This window comes from Hippichthys cyanospilos, chromosome 11 (genome assembly GCF_059441005.1).
Source record: "Hippichthys cyanospilos isolate Australia breed blue-spotted pipefish chromosome 11, RoL_Hcya_1.0, whole genome shotgun sequence".
Classification (NCBI taxonomy): domain Eukaryota; kingdom Metazoa; phylum Chordata; class Actinopteri; order Syngnathiformes; family Syngnathidae; genus Hippichthys; species Hippichthys cyanospilos.
This window is the reverse complement of record NC_142379.1, coordinates 10940351-10959477: the sequence shown is the minus strand read 5'-3', so window position 1 is coordinate 10959477 and position 19127 is coordinate 10940351. Positions and strand designations below refer to the sequence as shown.

At 37.9% G+C, this 19127-nt stretch overlaps 1 protein-coding gene across 2 annotated transcripts in view; it reads right to left on the bottom strand.

The window, feature by feature from the left end:
• The window catches only part of grik4 (glutamate receptor, ionotropic, kainate 4), a 296763-nt gene that overhangs the window by 176894 nt on the left and 100742 nt on the right, over positions 1 to 19127 (bottom strand). Inside the window, exon 3 of one of the 2 annotated variants that reach the window (XM_088427398.1) lies at positions 14325 to 14382. The exons of the other annotated variant lie outside the window; for it this stretch is intronic. The gene's annotated coding sequence lies outside the window, so the exon portion shown is untranslated. The remainder of the gene's footprint in view (positions 1 to 14324; positions 14383 to 19127) is intronic. 2 annotated transcript variants of the gene reach the window in all.

The following is a 19127-nucleotide window of genomic DNA, read 5'->3' as shown; positions in this document are numbered from 1 at the left end:
CGCTTAAACCTGGTTTACTTTTCGTGGCCTCGCAGTTTCATTGAATGATTTTGATTTTTGAATTAGTTTTTTTTTTTTCAATCCAAGTTTGAATTTAATAAAATTATAAACTCTGTTGCGGGGTTATTTTTGCTTTGAAACATAATGAATGAAAAAAAAAAAACAGCCAATAAAGCCAACAACATAATGAAGAAAAAAACAGTATTATGAAAAACATTTACAATAAATCAAAACGTATTAAAAACATGCTGTGCCTGGAAAAAATGTAACAAACAAAACTATACCATAAATACTAAAAGCAAAAAAAAAAACAAACAAACACTACAATATTGGAAAAAACGCAAAAGAAATAAAAACCTATGCTAAAAAAATATATATATATTTTAAACATGTAAAAACATGTAAAAAAAACACTGTAAATGAAATATATAAAAACAAAAATGTATACTAAATGAAAAAAAAACAAAAACTTAAACCTCTATGCTACAGATTTCACTTGTTGCGAGAATTTTTTGGAATATAACCTTCATGGAAACAAAGAAACACTGTAGGCCAATAAAATGTAATACTTTTTGCAGGGACTGGTATCGGAACGATATCCGACAACATTATCATATAGTGACACCCCTAATTTTGACCTAGAAGCTTGTCATGGGAGTGGAAAAGTCAAAAGGCTTTCTACACAAATGTCCAAACTAAAACTGGAAAATTGAAATCATAAAACTAGGCTGAGAAACAAAACTCAGATAAATAGACTTGGAAACTAGATCCGAAAAGAAACTTGGATTACAGCTTGGCATGACAGCTTGATGAATGATGGCTCTCATCTTAAAAATAAATAAATAAATAAATCACTCGTATCTTCTGCATTTATGATTTGTGTTAGGTGTCAAACTTTTTCCTGGCTTCACCATGCACCAACAAAAGTCCATCTGCTCCACTAGGTACAACAAATTTACTCCTGACAATTCAAGCCGCTGTGCCTGCCTCAAGACGAAAAAGTCTGACCGTCTGTGAGATGTCCCTGTTCAATATAAGTGAATGACTCCTGAAACGCGGATTGTCCCATGCTTCGCTGAGTTGCCCTAGTATTCGTTCCCAATCAAAATTTGCTGCTGTATCTTCGAGGCCGTTAATTTTAGGACAGAGTCTTTAAAGATAAAAGTTGTGAGACTAAAACAGTTCAAAACAGTGGTTGCAAAGCTGAATGATGCGAAGGAAGTTGGCAGTCAGATGTGCAGCTAATGAGGCACATTTGGAAAGCAAGGACATTGAGTCCCTTGTTATCTGACTCATTTACGTCAGCGATAATAAACGGGGTCTTATTTACACACACGATAACACAGCAGGGATGAGTTTTGATATGTGAAGCAAGGCCCGTCAATAACTAAAAAGGATGCAAATAAATCCCGATTTGTTTGCTTGTTTTTTTCAAAATGTGATCATAAAAGGCTCGCGTGTGTTTGAAAGCTTATCAAGGTCATTATGAGCATCGTTGCAATTTCAGCCAAAGGAGGTGCTGGATAATCAACCCCGCTATTTTCATGTTTCACGTTCTTGAAAATGATTGCTGTAATTTGGCTGTGACATATGGGGATTTATTGGTACTAAAATAGTCCTTCGCAATTCCTTCGACATGACCAGAAAATAAAAATATACACGACTGAAAACAAAGAAGTTTGGACATGTTCAGGTTAATTGTTTTTCTTTTTTCAGAAAGTTAGTTTAATTGCAGGGCTATTGGCTTTTAAAGGATCCACTGCAAACGTAATTTAAATAAAAACTCAGCCAAAAGTCTGATTTCTTATTCAGATGATCAATTTCAAGGGGACAGAAGGAGTGCCAGCTTCCTCTAAGCATAAATCATGAGCTGTTTTTTCCAACTTAAGTGTTTACGGTCAATAACAATGCATTTTATTTTAAATTGACAAAAAAAAAAAAAGCCTCAGCAGTGTGTCAGTATGATGTGGAGAGTGCACAGAGGATAGTGTCAGACCTGAGAAGGTGGCAGACACTTCAATCCAAAAAGGAACAAAAGGCTTTTTTTTTTTTTTTTTTTTAAATCATCAGCGATGTTTAGGGTTCAGACCAGCAGGATAATGTCAGGAACAAAAGGTAAAACCACACTTTTTTTTGGGAACCAATGTGGCCGTTAACCTATCCCTGCCTTGAGGACCACTTCATATTTCAAATGGTCTGGAATCAGACCCAAAAGGTTGTACAGTTTGGTCAAAATGAAGACAAAGACTTTCTTTCTTCCTTCCAATGCTTGATTTTAATCAGAGTCCAGGAAGCAAACTTATTTCCTTCCGTCATTCTTTATTTCACTACCTCCTTAATTGTTTCACTCCCTCCTTTCTTCAAACACTAATTTTACCACTCACTTACAATATTTTTACCATTGTCTAGAAAGGGAATAAATTTCCTTCCTTCCTTGCTTCCTTCCTTCCTTCCTTCCTTTCTTACTTAATTACTCCCTCACTTGCTTCCTTCCTTCTTACTTAATTCCTCCCTCACTTCCTTCCTTCCTTCCTTCCTTCCTTCCTTCCTTCGTCCCTCCCTTTCTTCCTTCCACTTAGCTGGATGTTACCTCTATCCAGAAAGCCATATCCTTCCTTCGATCCTTCCTTCCTTCCATCCTTATAATCCTTAATTCCACCATGTTCCAGAGAGAAAGAGAACTAACTTCCTTCCTTCCCTCCTCCCTTACTTCTTTTCCTACCTCCTTACTTGTTTTCCTTCCTCCCTTACCCTTTCTGCAACATAGACTTTTTACCACTGTCCATAAAGTGAATTCTTCCTTCCTTCCTTCTTTCCCTCCTTCCTTCCTTCCTTCCTTCCTTCCTTCCTTCCTTCCTTCCTTCCTTCCTTCCTTCCTTCCTTCCTTCCTCCCTCCCTCCCTTCCTTCCTTCCTCAGTAATTTGAAATATGGTTTCATCGCAGTTCCTACAGATGCATACTACATTCAGAAGCACTTCAAATATCAAAGAGTAGCTGGCTTGATGAAGATACAGATGGAGACTGGCACACAACTTTGGTAACGCAACTAACAATATTGTTATTGACACGTAAGACTCAACATCACTGGTCAAACCGCCAGTTGTTACATTGCAAATGTGACCAATCTTAGCCGAATGACAGCATCAAGAGAAGTTCTGATGAATGCATGTCCATAAAGTAGACACCACGTCCTAATTAGTCAGTGAATGTGTCATTCACTTAAGACAAATAAACATCCCTCTTACATAGAGACCAAAAATGGCTGGTAACTAATTACCTCTATTCACAGATGCTATTGTTCAGACGAGTACATCGAAGTACATTGCATTAAAGAGTTACAGTAATTGCTGAACCCATATGAATGCCCTCACTAAAGAAAACGCCACCACCTGTGTGAGAACCGTTTCAGATAACTGCAGACTGCCGTAAACAGTCATGAAGATGAAACACTGTAGAGAGGGCCTCTTTACGGACAATTATCATTCCAGTACAGTGAAATGTTTTTGTACGAGTCCTTGTTTTATCTGCATTCCTCCATAAAACACCTTTTGTTCAGTTGGGAACTCTCACAAGATACATATTAGTAATACGCCACGCCTGTTGGATTGTGACAACAAATCAAAGGTTCCCCTCTGAATAAACACCTCCCTTATTTGCAGTCAGTTGGCCACTGTTTACGATTTGATGCAGCGAACAAAAAGCCTGGAGTAGTTCAACGGAGGCAAGAAATGATTATCTCGATATTTGGTTCATGTTAAGACTTCTCATATGCTGCGCAAAGAGGCTGTGTGGCTCTGATGTGGATCACAAGAGTATGAGGAGCACGATCGTATATCTCCTTCTTGAGTCGCCAATTTGTCAGGACAATATACATCCAGTGGCAGTCGAATCCACTCCGTGCAGAATCTGTGTGATGAATGAAGCCAGCGGTTAATCACAGAACGCATCTTGCGCTATCCTCTTGTGATGGATCGTCACAAAATGTATCCGTTGTGCATCCTCAGTGACCAACACTCAATGAATGACCATAAAATATCACAACTCTGACATTTGATGACCCAAGGAATAAAATAAATAAATAAATCAAGTTTAAAGTTCAGGAGGATGTTTGCGAGACAAGTGATTTATGCAAAATGTAAAATTGCAGTTTTAGTAGAACATCTGACATCCTCTGGGGACATTTTCTGAACGGCGACTTCGCATACACCCTGACGAGATCAAAAGAGACGCTACCTTTGCATACGTTTGTCAACGTTTGCTCCTCCATGGAATAACAGCTTTAGTTCTGTTTAGAAGTGGTAGAAAGTACAAAAGTACAAATATTTTGGTACTTCAATGCATTGTTTATCAACTATATTTTGCCACCCCCCCCCCCCCAGAAAAGAGAAAACTTTTCATGCCCCCCCCCCCAGTTGGTGCGCTGAATATAAATAAGATTATTATTCATGAAAATTGTTTAAGTATACCTACACATGTATTCTTTTTAACATTAACAACAGAAAACTAATATAAATCAACTTTCAACAAAAGTTAATTATTTTTATAGCTTAGTCTAAAACGGAAAAAAAGAAGCAAGTGCACAAAAGTGCCTGAAACTAAAAGAAAATGATGAAAATTATTACTTCATTGCAATTACATTCCACATGACAAAAACAAAGCCTTTTTCCTGGGCTCATCCGCGCACCCCCTGGCATCACCTCGCGGCCCCCCAGGGGGACCCGCCCCACTATTTGAGAAGAACTGCTTTAATGAAACAGATTGTACATGTACAATACCATTCAAATCTTTAGAAACAGCTTCCAATTCAAATAAAAATTCAGTCTATTAAGTCTTGAAAACACACAACTGTTAAGAGAGTCATTAAGCATCATCCAGATCACAACAACTTCAAATTGTCTTGAACACAGTAAAAAGTTGCAAACTTAAAGCTATTAACTCCTGATAATGCATAGTTGTGCAATAAAAGTAATTTCAGGTCTGAAAGCCTCATCTGCAACATAAAGATGAATTAAAAAAAAAAATACCAAGATGTGCAAAGTTTTCAGATGGGCAAAAGGGAAAGCTTTTTTGAAGAATCTAGTCATCTATCCATCTATTTTCTCGAGCCACTTATTCTCACAAGGGTCGCAGGCTTGCTTGTGCCTATCCAAGTTGACTTTCGGCAGTAGGCGGGGGCCACCCTGAACTGGATGCCAGCCAATTGCAATGCACACAGAGACCAACAACCAGTCATGCACCCAATCACATCTACGGATAATTTAGTATGGCCAATACACTTGCCATGCATGTTTTTGGAGTGTGGGAGGAAGCCGGAGTGCCCGTAGAGAGCCCACGCGGGCTAGGGGAGAACATGCAAACTCCATACAGGAAGTTCTGAGCAACGTGAATTTGAACTCGAGTCCCTGAACTGTGAGGCGAACGTGCTAACCACTGCGACACCCAGCCTCAATTGCAGAATCTAAACTAAAGTATACTGTATTCTGTTTTTATTAGTACATATTGATGAATCTACAGGAAAGTGTATATTATGGTAAAATATATTCATGATATTAGAGGATGTTTCCAATCTTGTGACTAGTACTGTATATGTACCGTATTTTCCGCAGTATAAGGCACACCGGATTATAAGCGCACCCTCAATTAATGACATTTTAAAATGTTTTCAATCGCAATATAGTCATACTCAAAGTAATAACAATAATATCTCAAATAATAACTAAACTCTGAATAGCAAAATAACATAATGCCAATATGACCAACCTTGTTCAACTGTAAACACACAAAACAAACAGGTAAAGCTTACTTTATCACTTCATTCCCCGTCTACGAATCCCAATCTCAATATTGAGCTATGTATAAGGCGCACCTCATTATAAGGTGCACCATCAGCTTCTTAAAAAAATTAAGGCTTTTAGGTGCTCCTTATAGTGCGGAAAATACGGTACTTATTTCTTTTTCAATTGCAATTTTATATTTACACACAGATTGTAAAAACGGATATACAGAAAAAAAAGGAAAAAACACTGAAAAAAAAACAGCCAATATTCGGCTGATTTTTGTGTAATACCAATGACATATCTTTAAATTGATCAAAGCCTGAATGTAAGCCGTGATGGATCACTTTGTTGGTTTTAATTAAGGCTCACATTTACTTTTTTCATATAAGTACTTTTCATTCATTACTCTGTCACAATGGGCTCTTCGCTTTGATCGCAATGTGACGTGTTTGTGCTCTGACCCTCCTGAGATGCCGCCCTATTCATTTGTGTCCACTGTTGAGTCCTTTTTGTCACAGCAAGACAGCAGTTAATTGCATCACAGCCTAACACATGAAGCATCACTGAAAAGGCCGAGATGTTCTGGTATGTCCTGACTTAGTTTGGCAGCTCAAATGAGTCAAAAATACAAACCAAAAACAAACATCCATTTCAAAGGACACAAATGAATAGGCTGGGCCTCAGGAGATTTTTTTTAACATTTTATAATGCATTAAAATTGAGGTAATTTACAGAAATGCCGTGTGACAGCTAATAAAGTATCCCAGTGAGAAGCAGCAAAACAATGGCAAGCTCCTCCATTACACTGCTGAGTAATTACTACAAAAGGCCTCAAGGAGAACCTGATAGGACTGTCAACACATCCAAATAATTTCTCAGACCTTTTGTTGGAAATCTCTGCAAATAGCAACTGTAAAAAGGCCGCCCCGAGGACTTGAAGAAGGAGAGCCTCAAATGAAGGGTCTCTTCCAAAAGTAATTGAGCACCGGAAATTCCTCGCAGCTTATTTCATTATGCTCACAAGAGGATTTACCTTGCTTCATTCTTCATGGAGGCTGGATCTGGAGGAGTCATGTTGTAAGCAACGCAGGATGTGTCCATGCCAAGAGTGCATGTTTAGTATGCCAGCAACATGAAAGATGAGATTTCCTAAATTTAAACACCTTCCTAAATTGTTGCAGATAATAGTCATAAGCTTGGCACCTAACTTCAAGCTTCTTTTTTTTTCCACCCACAGGAAGGGGAGGTGAAAGAAACACGCACACAGCTTGTACATGATGATGTAATCAATATCAATCCAAGCACAAACACATATCAGCTGCTTAGTCAGGTTGAGTAATCATTGCGCTAAGGCAATAGCCTTGAGTGCTAGTCAATGCAATCTGTAATATCCAAGATGCTTCCCTGCCATCTAGTCAATAGGGGGGTAAAGTCAAAATGATTGTTACTTTTCAAAACTAATACATCACCTGAAGTAGAAAACTAAGAGTAAACAAGGTGTGTGAAAAGTGAGAGCGAAGGGCTATTTAGGAAAACCTAGACATCAATGATGCATGAGCCCCTTGAGTATATAAAGTTCTCTACGCAGACCGGATTGTTGTGAAAAGAAGAAAACAATAGCAGAGGGTTCTTTTTTTTCTGTGATTTTTTATGAATAGGTCGAGACAGGCAATCATACAGTACTGGCTTGTATTTCATTTTCAGTTCGAGCCTGACCTGAATACTAAAGAGGCAGCAGATTGGGAAACAAAATGTTGGCTATTGTGGCATTTTGTCTTTGTTTCCGTTCCAAAAGAAAAGTGGAGATAAAAATCACCAAGACTAGTCCCGCAGTGTAATCATTGTGTTCTTGGCAAAGTTTTAAAAGCAATCTAAGTGTTTGTAAGATATGTTGTACAAACAGAATCAGAGGAAAAAAACAAGACTACAATTATAGGAAAGAAATAAGATTGGTTAACATGACTTTGGCTGGCTGATAATTCACTTTACGCAAAGGCACTTCCAGCTGTATATTGGGCTTTTGCTGTATTCAGCAACTGGCTTGGTTTTATGATCAGTAAAAGCAGAACAGACAGGAACCTTCCAAGTGGCAAGTTAAAACCCATTTATACAGATACAGCTTCATTCACAATGCATGTCTTACCAATTTGGCAATGGCGAGGTGCTAATCCTTTGGCACAATTCTTATAATTCCCTCTCCAACCTGTTCGTGAAAATCGTGAGGTGCGCTCATATTTCGAATTTGCTGCACCAAAAGTCCGGATTATTTTCTTTCACAATTTCTCCAATTATTTCCAATGAATCCCAAATTCCATCATTAGCTATTTACCATCCCAACATTACACATCGCTCTAATTTGAAGTTCAAAACATTCAGATCATTCTTAACCTTGGAAACAAATTTCAACAGGCCAAAATTTTCCACATACCAAATATTACCAAATTTAAGCTGCCAAAAAATTCAGTTACAACATTCTAAGTTAGTCATTTTCTTCTTTGCCCCGCCTGCTGTCAAGGCATTTTTGCAATGGACACCTTTTGCCTAATATGGTGCAATGTTTTATTTTTAGCACATGGAATTTAGTGCAACCTGTTCACGGGGCTCCTCCCACCTGTGGTCCCTTCTGAAGGTTTCTTATTTTACCCAGATGGGGTTTTTGAATTTTGCCTCCCCCTTCTGGGAGGTTTGTTCAGGGCATGCTGTTGTTTCTATATGATTCTTTGTATGACTTACTTTTCACACGTGAAGCCCTTTGGGACTGCGGCGATTCAGGGCTATACAAATAATCCTGACTTGCTTCCCTTTCAACAATACTTGACCGTTGGAAACTATTCCAAGTTCACCATGTTCAGAGAATTTAAGCAATTTCATTTATTCTAATCCACAAAAAAAAATCAATAAAAAAATCAATAAATACATATTCACCTCTAGTTTCCACAAATATTGACTAGAGCTTCGGGGAAGTGAACTAAGTCCGGTAATTCGACTTTAAAAATAGGTCCACTGAAAAAGTCCACCTCAAAGCTCCACCAGGACCATGTTTGTGCCACACTTTCCCACATGAACCTTTCTGGCAGGTGTGCACAGTGTTGCAATTAAAGCAAAGGGAAACTCCCCTAAAAACAATGGACATCACAGGTTTGGGATCATTTATAATGAAAAAAAAAGAGCGACAAAAAAGTAATGCTTAAATACTGAGAAGAGGAAAAGATATGTTCGATATATGACTCTTTTGCTTGTGTTGGTGCACCACCTAGTGACCAAATGGCTGATGCTATTTGTGTGCTTAAAAACCCTAATTTAGCACCTAGCGGGCTTTCATTAAAGACATTATTAGCAAGTATATATAATATACCATCTATACATTCCTAATGATTCCACAGCATTTCACCTGCATCAATGTTTTTTTTTTCGTTTGTTTGTTTTTAATTGAGCCTTTCAGCCATAACTTCACCTGAAATTGCATTCTCTGGTTTGTGCAGCAACACACACACACACAAACACACTCTCACACACAACTCTACAAAGTGTTTCCCTAAAAAGCCTGGCAGGAACAACACAATAAGAGGTCAGACTTAGCAATCAAGTGACGAGGTTGTCTGCACTGTCTCAACACGGCAGGATGAAAAGGATGTGAGTGACAGGATCGGATAGTCTGACAGCTGCTCGACTTGCCTTTCACACCGACACCGTACACAATTCAAATATCACAACTGCCAATCAAACGCAGAGTAATTCACTTGCAAATGGGTTATTACGTCTGACAGTCTGATCCAAATGCTAGTCAAAAGTAGAATAGCGGTCGTATATTTGATTTTATTCATGTACGGTTGAGGAGGGGGTCTCCGAAGTGGCATCGAGCAATGTGTGGATGGCAATGAATGTTGTGTGTTATCTATGTATAAGAAGTGTGCGGCTTGCACACAATATGTGCATGTGTTAAGTACAATGTTTGAATTCACGTTTGAGTTCCCAGAGAGTGGATTATTGGACCATTTGAAATGTTGAGAGAGGAGAAGAAACACTGAGGAAAAGGTTGGTTAGTTTAAAGCAGTGTTCTCAAATAGTGGGGCAGGCAGCTGTGGGGGGTATACCAGAAGAGATGTCCCCAGTGAAAAGTCTTAGTTACGTAAGAATGTTCATCTTTTTTTTTCCCATTTCAGGCACTTTGATGTTCTCGTTTTTTTTTTTTTTTTTCTGTTTTAGACTAAGCTGTAACTCTGTATAAACGCTGTAAAACATAATTAACAGTTGTTAACAGTTGATTCATTATACTTTTTTTGTTGATGTTAAAAAGCTACAGGTTAAGTCATACTTATACAATTTTTATAGATAATAATCTTTATAGTGCGTGTGTGTGTGAGGCGAGGGGGGGCACGAAAAGTTTTCTCTTTCCTAGAGGGCCTTTGCAAAAATATAACAGAGAAGCACTGGTTTAAAGTCTAGAAAACATCTGTCATTGTTCAATTTCATCCACTGACCCGATTCGGCATGTACTGGACTATAACAGTATTAGCAGTAAGCACATTAAGAACTGCAAACTATAGGTGATTCAGCCATTTTGTTAATTTATATCAAAACTGAAGCCATACTCAGGTGACTGTGTGAAAAAAAAATCCCAATCTAATTTTAAAAAATGCACTAAAGCAAATAATTCAAAAAAAGCCTTGCAAATTTGTTCTAAAATGGAATTAAAACTAACAATTAAAAAAATCAGGGCAAATTAAAAACAAACCACACCCCGTTACTGATGAAAGAGACAATTTCAAGAATGCCAATGAGATCAGGTCATCAGGAGCATCCTCCTATTTTGTCTGCTTTTGTCAGCTCAAAGCACGAGCAGTCGGGGAAAACCTGAGGCAGTAACAAACTGTTAATCGATAGCTATTGTAGCAGCACAAGCCCGCTCTGCCCTCCCATCCATATATTTTGTCCAGTCTCTTCTTTCACCACAATGTGCAATCAAGCAGAGTCAGAATAAGTTGAAGCCTAAGAGGTAATGGCTCATATTGAAAATTGCCTCCAAATCCATTTTTTTGTGATTACCTGTTTGAAAAGCAGCAGAGGTGTTTATGTTAGGCCTCCGGCTGGCAACTGAACTATATTTTCTTCATGAGATACACCTCTAAAATCACACATAATCCAAAAAGCCCTCATGCATAGCAGGAACATGCAAGTACCTTGGGTGCAGACTTGCTGAGTATTTACTGTGTGCATTTTGCTTTTTTGAGAACAAAACTGAAAAGAAAAAAAATCACCTCCAAAACACTTACACAATAGATAGCATTCACATGACATGGCCAAATCGCACCAATCGACCCGACAACCACATTGTGGAGCTAACAAACATTTGCGGGCCAGGGTGTAAACACAAAAGCAAGGAGGGTACATGCTTTTGTTACTTGCATTCTTTTTTTTCCCCCCTCTAACGGCTTCACAATGGTGGTCAAGAATTTGAAAAGAATTTCTTGGGAGTATCTGTTGTTAGACACTACGAATGTGAACGAACAAAGGAACCGAGACACTGACCGGGATAAAAACATGGACTGCAAGGATGAATTTAAAAACGTCCAACTGAAAAAGTAAACTCAAGTTTGTCCCGACCATTTCTGACGATTCGTGAGATCACATCATCCTATGAAGCCGGTCAATAATATCGACAGGCAATGTCGCCAATTTATCGTAGAAATTATTACAACAAACAAACAAACAGAACGTTCCCTGTTGATAACTTAAAATCCGTTGTAATTTCCTCATTCCTCATATGGATCGATATTGCTGTTTTGAGACTATCAAATGCTTATTCTATTCTATTGCTCTCTAAGCAAATGGAACTTTTCCAGCCAAGTTAACAATTGTGTCTGATTGGTACAACGCTCTGAGCATAAAGGGGCCGTACGAGCGGGCAGGATAGCCTCACAAGTGGCCTGTGGAGAGGCCGAAATCAGTGTTATTTCATGAAGCGGAAGATGAGGGCAGAAAGGAAGAGCGAAAAGGGCAAGCTTGAATCAAAGATGAATGGATGCGCAACACACGCTCATCCGATCCATCGCCACTCAAGTGTCTGCCTCGACCACCGCTATCCTCCAATAGTAGTTGGTTACTGAAATGAGCGCAGAAGTCAAACCTCTGTGTTTGACCCCAACCCATGGATCGCCAACCCATTTGAAACTGAGAGCTACTTCTTTGAGTGATACAAAGCGCTACCAGTTTGTTACACACTCCTGAAATGACAAATTTGCTCAAAGAATCTGTTATGTTATTTTTATAGGTTAAATGATGTTATTTTCTTCTACATGAAGGCACTGATCTAGTTAATGAGTTCTCACAATAATAAAGCAGTAGTAAATATATAAACCACAGACTTCAGTATTATTAGTAATAGTGAAACCTGTGATATAAACCAAGTGTAATATGTAAGATAAGTGTAATATGGATACAGCCTCACCATCACCTCACAATCTTATTTTTGTCATGTATAGACCACACCAGACGAATAGCCACAGTTTGTAACATCAGCTACACTATTTATCCAGAAATATGGTACATGCAAATTTTGTTTTAAATTTTGTTTTTATTTTAAACTTTTTTTCCCCAAAATGCTGGATTACAGCTGCCTTTCTCAAACGGTAGGGCTGATCCCTTCCCCCTTTTTTATGTTAAAAGGGATACAGTTGTAGTAATACCTGAACAAATTTGATAGATAAACATATTTTGTTCCATTTTAGACTAACCTGTAACCCAGGAGTGGGCAATTCCAGTCCTAGAGTCAGGCCAGTGTCCTGCATGTTTTCCAGTTTGCTCTCTCAAAAACACCTGATTCGAATGAATAGGATTATTTTCAAGCTTCAGCAGAGCTTGTTGATGAGCTAATGGTTTAAATCAGGTGTGTTGGTAAGAGAAAACTGGAAAACATGCAGGACACCGGCCCTCAAGGGCCGGAATAGTCCACCCGTGCTGTAACCTGTATAAACGCTATAAAAAGAAAAAAAAAGATTTATAATGCTTTTTTTCTTTAGTTAATATTAAAACGATATAGTTAAGTTATATTTCTACAATTTTTATCAATGACTTTATCATCGGTGCAGAAAGTGGGGGGGGGGGGGGGGGGGGGGGGGCTTTGCAAAATATAATTGAGAAGCACTGGGTTAAAGCAACATCGTGCCTTCAACACAGACTGATAATGTCTGCATGTTTAGAAATAAAATCAACACCAACACACCAACACATATTGATCATGCCTACAAGTTTAGAGATAAGAACAGAAGCAACATAGATTCAACATAACACCAGCCTACTCAGATTGTTAGAATACTGCACCAATCCAATAGTAACACACCTGTTGTGTTTACTAGTGGAGAGTGCCCCCGATGGTGATTAAAATAGCAGTTCAAACATCTTCTTCTGTCTCCATTTGTTTACAAAGTGACTGCCTCCCTTTGGCTAATAAAAAAAAAAAAAAAAATCAGATAAGCTATACTGAACTATAAGCCATTGAGTTCAAAGCGTGAGAAAAAATAGCAACTTGTCGTCTGAAATCAAGAGTAAACCGCAAGCCTGTTCTGCTGACCTGTGTGTTTCATAGAGCCCTCACGTGATGGCTGACACTCAACGGGCTGATAGTTTAATTTATACTTCAAGATTTGGAACGCTACGGGCAGGGAAGGAGAAGCACACCAATAATAAGCAGAGAAGCCTGAAAATCATTTTCGCAGATTCAGGCATCGACGCTTCTCGCTTGAAGGAAAGCACTGGAGGGAAACAAACTTCATTTTAAAATCAATGTCCCACTAAATTGTAACAGCTTGTCACTCTGGTTTAACAGCTGCATTGGTTAAGCAGCTAGGGCAGTGATTTATGTTTGTATTAGCTTTGTTAATCATTCTTTTCTACATACTGGAGATATCGCTTGCCTGCTGATGTGTCACAAGGGGGGCAGAGTTTGGAATCAGAAATAGACAAGTCATGAAAAGCATAAAGTCTATATAAGAACTTCTTATAAAACTTTATAGAACTAACGTTTATGGAGCTTGAATTTGCCTCAAGAAACAGACTCAGAAACTAGACTTGGAAATTAGACTCAGAAAGAAACTAGGAAGAGGCATGACTTGACATTTTGACGCTGTGTCCCAGAAAACCTAGACCTTAAATACAGTCAGGCATAAATTTCATATAATAAAGCAAATTAATGGACCGTAGCAACTGCATAGCTACTGACTAAGGTGATAGATACATCAAAATTAAAACAGTGACAAATAACTGATCAGAGCAACTGCGTAGAAATCGATATCACAATATGAGGTGGTATGTATGCAAGATGTGTTCCAACGCCACTGATATAAAAAAGTAAACTTTAGTACACTTTTTTTTGACAATAATGGAAATGAAGCGTTCCAGCTGTCGTGTTAATACATTTTTAGAGACAGTAAGAGCGCATTTCCAAGTAACATTTGAAATTATTGATGGGTAAATTTAGTCATCTACTGTGCAAAGTGAACTTATCAAAATATTTTGAATGTAACAGCTCTGCTTTGTGATTTTTTTTACCTGAGCAAGAAATGGGATCACTCCCTTGGTTCACTGCAGTTTTGCCAGGCCCACCATCCTGAAAATAAATCCAGTTGTACATCACCAAGAACTGCAACTCTCTTATCCTCAAGCCCCCTGAACAAGTTATTACAACTTATAATACGACAACATTCAGTGCGTCACAATAGTTGACATTTCGAATCGGTTCTGAATTATGAATATTGTTGACTAATATTATTCTAAACACACACTGGCTGTTCGTGAAAACGCTGAATGTCAAAGAGTAAAGGTCTTTAAGCAAATGACTCCTGGTGAAATAAATGTCTCTATGTTTTATAGACATGGCCTGTATAGTAAAGTAAGTCCACTACATGCACTTCTGCCAGGTAAACAGTTTTATAATCAAATATACAGTATTGAAGGAATGCACACTTTACAGTTACTGTTTATTGTCTATAAAATCCTTCAATTAATGGATTAATGCAGATGCACATGTTGAGGAAGATGCTAAATCGTCGTTATATTGCAGTCGAGGGAGTACTTTCAAATCGATTGTACACTCCTACAAATGCAGTCAACAAAATGTATGTAAATATTGAAGACAGATTATCAAATACTGTATGTCAGATTAGATAATAGTTTGAACTACTGATTAAAACCCATTTAACTAGGTTGTGCTAATATAGAGTACTCCTGATTTTTTATGTGTTTGTTTGTTTTTTTGTTTTGGTCTTTTGTGGACTCAAACTAGATAATGTGTTGCCATTTTGTGGTTGACAGTGGAATTACACCCAAACTAAACGAGCCTGTTCAAAATCAAGTCAACTGTTCCAAAAATATATGTGAAATAGTTGAACTACCGGCCCAGATCACACGGTGCATAGATTTGCTGTACTAAAACATATTTTACACAGGCTGCTATTATCTTACAGGTCATTTTCTTTTGCTTTCAACTTCAAGTCCTAAAAAGACCCAGACTTCTCAGTGCTCCTCTAATGAGGTACGAGCCTGACTTTCTTGTGATGCTACAATTACGGGTATATCTATGTGCATTTGGGTTGTTTCCTTTGCTCTGCTATCAGGGACACTGCGCTTTTAGGCCAGACACTTGTCGTGAGTTGCATGTCAAAATTGCAACCATTAATATAAGACAGCTCAGGGGCCCTTTCGTCCACGATGCTACAGCCGACTCCACCATTCATCGTGTTTACTACAAGCTGAGTTTTGTGCCAAGATGATGAACTAAATACACGGTGGCAAATGGGGCAACTGGCTATTATTAGTAAAGAATAAAAAAAAAAAAAAAAATTCTGAAACATTTACTGGAGTTTGGATAACTGAAATATGATTTTTATTGGGCCAAAATCTGTCATGAAAAGAAAAACGCACACAGTTCCATAAAATCAGTTAACTCTTGCATTATAAATGCTGATGGTCTTTGCTGTTTAAGGGATCAAGAGGAAGTGAAGTGTGGATTAATTATTTCAATAGGTTTAATACATGTGGGTCATGTATCTTATATAATTCACTAAAGGATGCCCATCTTGGCACATGTACTGCATTTAATTACTTTGCTGCTGAAACTGTAATGATGAAAAGGAATGAAAGGAACACACTGACTACTGCTAGTATTGTCCAGTAAAAGAGCATACATTAGCCACTGAAACAATAAAAACTGACAGAAGTCATACATAAAATGTATACCGAAACGTTACTTTCAATTGTGGTCCAACAGAAACAAAATAAAATAAAATTGACCTAGCCTACAAAATAAACCACAATGTTCTGTAATTAGTAGAGCATGGAACGTTGGGCTCAAATGCTTCATGGTATGTTGGTGAGAGAAAGTGTTTGTGCAGGTTTTAACTAGATAATGAGCATCACATTAAACGGTTAAGTCAATGAAAGCCATCTCGGCTTTATATCAACGCCTTTGTTGTTGATTCGCTGTAGGCCTCTTATGCTGTGCTAGATTGCTGGATAAGCATTAGCTAGCTAGCAAAACTAGCAAAACATGGGCGACACAGATGGAGTAAAAAATTTAGGAAAAGTCAAAAACCTTTCTGGGTGCTGCCATTGGCCAGTGTACAGTCCTGAAGGTGAAAGAATCTGCTTTGACTGTCATTCCAAAAAGTCTTTCTGGTAATACATGCTATAGATAAAGTGCACTCTATTTAACTTTGTATTCAAATTGGGTTTTTTACTGATTAGCGTCTCAACTTCAATAGCATCTAAATATAATTCTTAAAAAAACTTATTGTCAATTTTATCCTGGGTGGGTCAGGTAATTTTAATCAAATTCCTATGTGTACCTGTCAAGGATGTGATTGGTGAAAGACCGTGAAGCACAAAGATCAATTGTGAAATCATTTTTCAGGACATGAACTCTGATGACTGTCAAGCAAAATACGAGTTAAAAAAAACAAAAAAAAAACATCTAAGAGCCTGATTTAGGAAGATCTCCAAAAACAGGTGCTAAATTGCGTGACTCACTAACAGATTGTGTGTGCTATTGGCATTTGGTGTAAACGTGGTTGAGATATTTAAAAGTGTTTCGCCCTTTGGGTAGCTGTGATGGTTTTCCGTTTTCACCGTGGAAAATCTGGGAGAGTGTTGCAAGCATAATATAAGGTTTTGAAAGTGATGGAATTGGAAATTATTGGAAGACGCAAACAAACAAATTGCAGTAGTTTACAGAATATAAGTAAACTGATCATTTGAAGAAAGCCAAAAAATGCAAAAAAAACCAAAAAAAATCCTTGTTTTGTTTGATTTACCCCACCCAAAGTTAATGAAATGTTGAGATAAAATATGTGGCCATCCCTTTATACGTTGTGTTTAAAAATTGAGACTCTACATCAGTATTATTATCTGTCTTTATATCACATGTCACGTGAATCATTTAAATTGTGGCATTAAAGCGAACTACTCACTTCACCACCAATCACTCAGCCTAATGAAAAATGAAAAGCATACAGAGCGCTCGGGACCATGTGTCCGTTCACAACTCTTGAAGATTTCTATGGTGCGCAGCCATCATATTAAGCATCCATTCCAGTCATCAATCAAAGCGGCCAGACTGGAAAACGATCACAGATTTAGTTTACCTCTGTGACTTCGCACAGTCGGTAGGAGAAATGGCTTGTACCTGCAGGGTGCAGGATAATGGAGGTTAGTGTTTGAGGCTGCAAATAAAGCTTTAGCAGCACTTTAATACTGCTCCAAAACCCATCTGACGTTTTCAGGAATTTCAGGATATAACCTTTTTTCAGGATCTAACTTGCAATGTAGTTTGAGATAATGCTGTACAAGATTGTTATACGGACACTTAACTTAAGGGCACAAACTAGTTACGTATAGTTCTATACTATACATTATAATATATATACTATACAATAGATAGATAGATAGATAGATAGATAGATAGATAGATAGATAGATAGATAGATAGATAGATAGATAGATAGATAGATAGATAGATAGATAGATAGATAGATAGATAGATAGATAGATAGATAGATAGATAGATAGATAGATAGATAGATAGATAGATAGAAATGTAATAGACTTAAAACAGTGCTGTGCCATTCCTGTCTGATGAATTTGATCTTAAATTGAAAAGAAAAACTGTTCCTGTCACCTCCTTAGCAATCATGAAATAAAGTTTGCTGATACCATGACAGAATTAACAAATTATCTCTATTGGCAATAGTTTTATGTTTTTAATGGTAATGTACCCAATTTGGACCATGATTAATGCTATTTGATTTACTGCATGTGCTTTGTTTGGGTTGATTCGAATATCTTACGGTCATTTTTCGGTTTATTGGCATAATGTCAAGCTAGTATTGATGAAGTATTGCATATCCATTCTGGGAATTTACAATGCAGGAATGTGTTCTAAACGAAGCTAAATTACCAAAAGCTCACCAGAATTTAAATTCTGTCACTTATCAAAATGCTGCTTAACAATATAATCTTATTGATTATAAGTGTCAATAAAACATTCAAAACGTTCTGCTGAGACGAGACAAATTTGAATCTCTCTTTTTTTTGCCTCTCAATCAAAGAGGACAAGCGGATTTGTGAAGGGTGAAGGTTTATTAAGAGGTATATTTGTACAAGACAAATGTTTGTTGTAGGCCCCTGTTTGCACAATGGCAACATTTCCTGCTTGAGATCATGCAGTAACAGAGGGTGATGGGAAAAATCCATACTCAAAATACTTTGAATTTGTTATTTGTTGAGGGACTTCATCAAGTTTACAGTACGGTGGGGCGATGATAATAACCATCCCACCAGAATCCATCCATCCATTCATCCATCCATCCATCCATCGTCCACCCGCCCGGCCATCCACGCATCCAATCCCCCCACGCTCTGTGTACCAAACGGTTCAAAACGCCCATCATCACTACTTTTGAAAACCATTGCGAAACTATCTACTGTCTGGTCACATCGCCATCAGTCTATTTGTACATCTTCTCCTTGCCTTGGATTTGACATGCTGGCAGTCTGCCTGCTGCAGTCAGTCAAATAGCACGTGGCAGTGACCCTCTGGTCACTCCAATCCTTACTTGAACAACATACAAAGAATAATAAGTGCTAAAGTCAGTTTGGATGGAAGAGGGATCACATAGAGAAAAAGAGACGGGTCATTGGAAGGGTGAAATTGACAGGGAATTACGTGATGTGTGTAGATGGGATTCAATAGTCTATTAACACGTAGGTCTGAGCGATGTGGCAAAAAAATAAAATCTCAATTTTCTTCAATCCTTCCGGATGATTACGATTTTAATGGAAAAATAAACCTAGCTATCA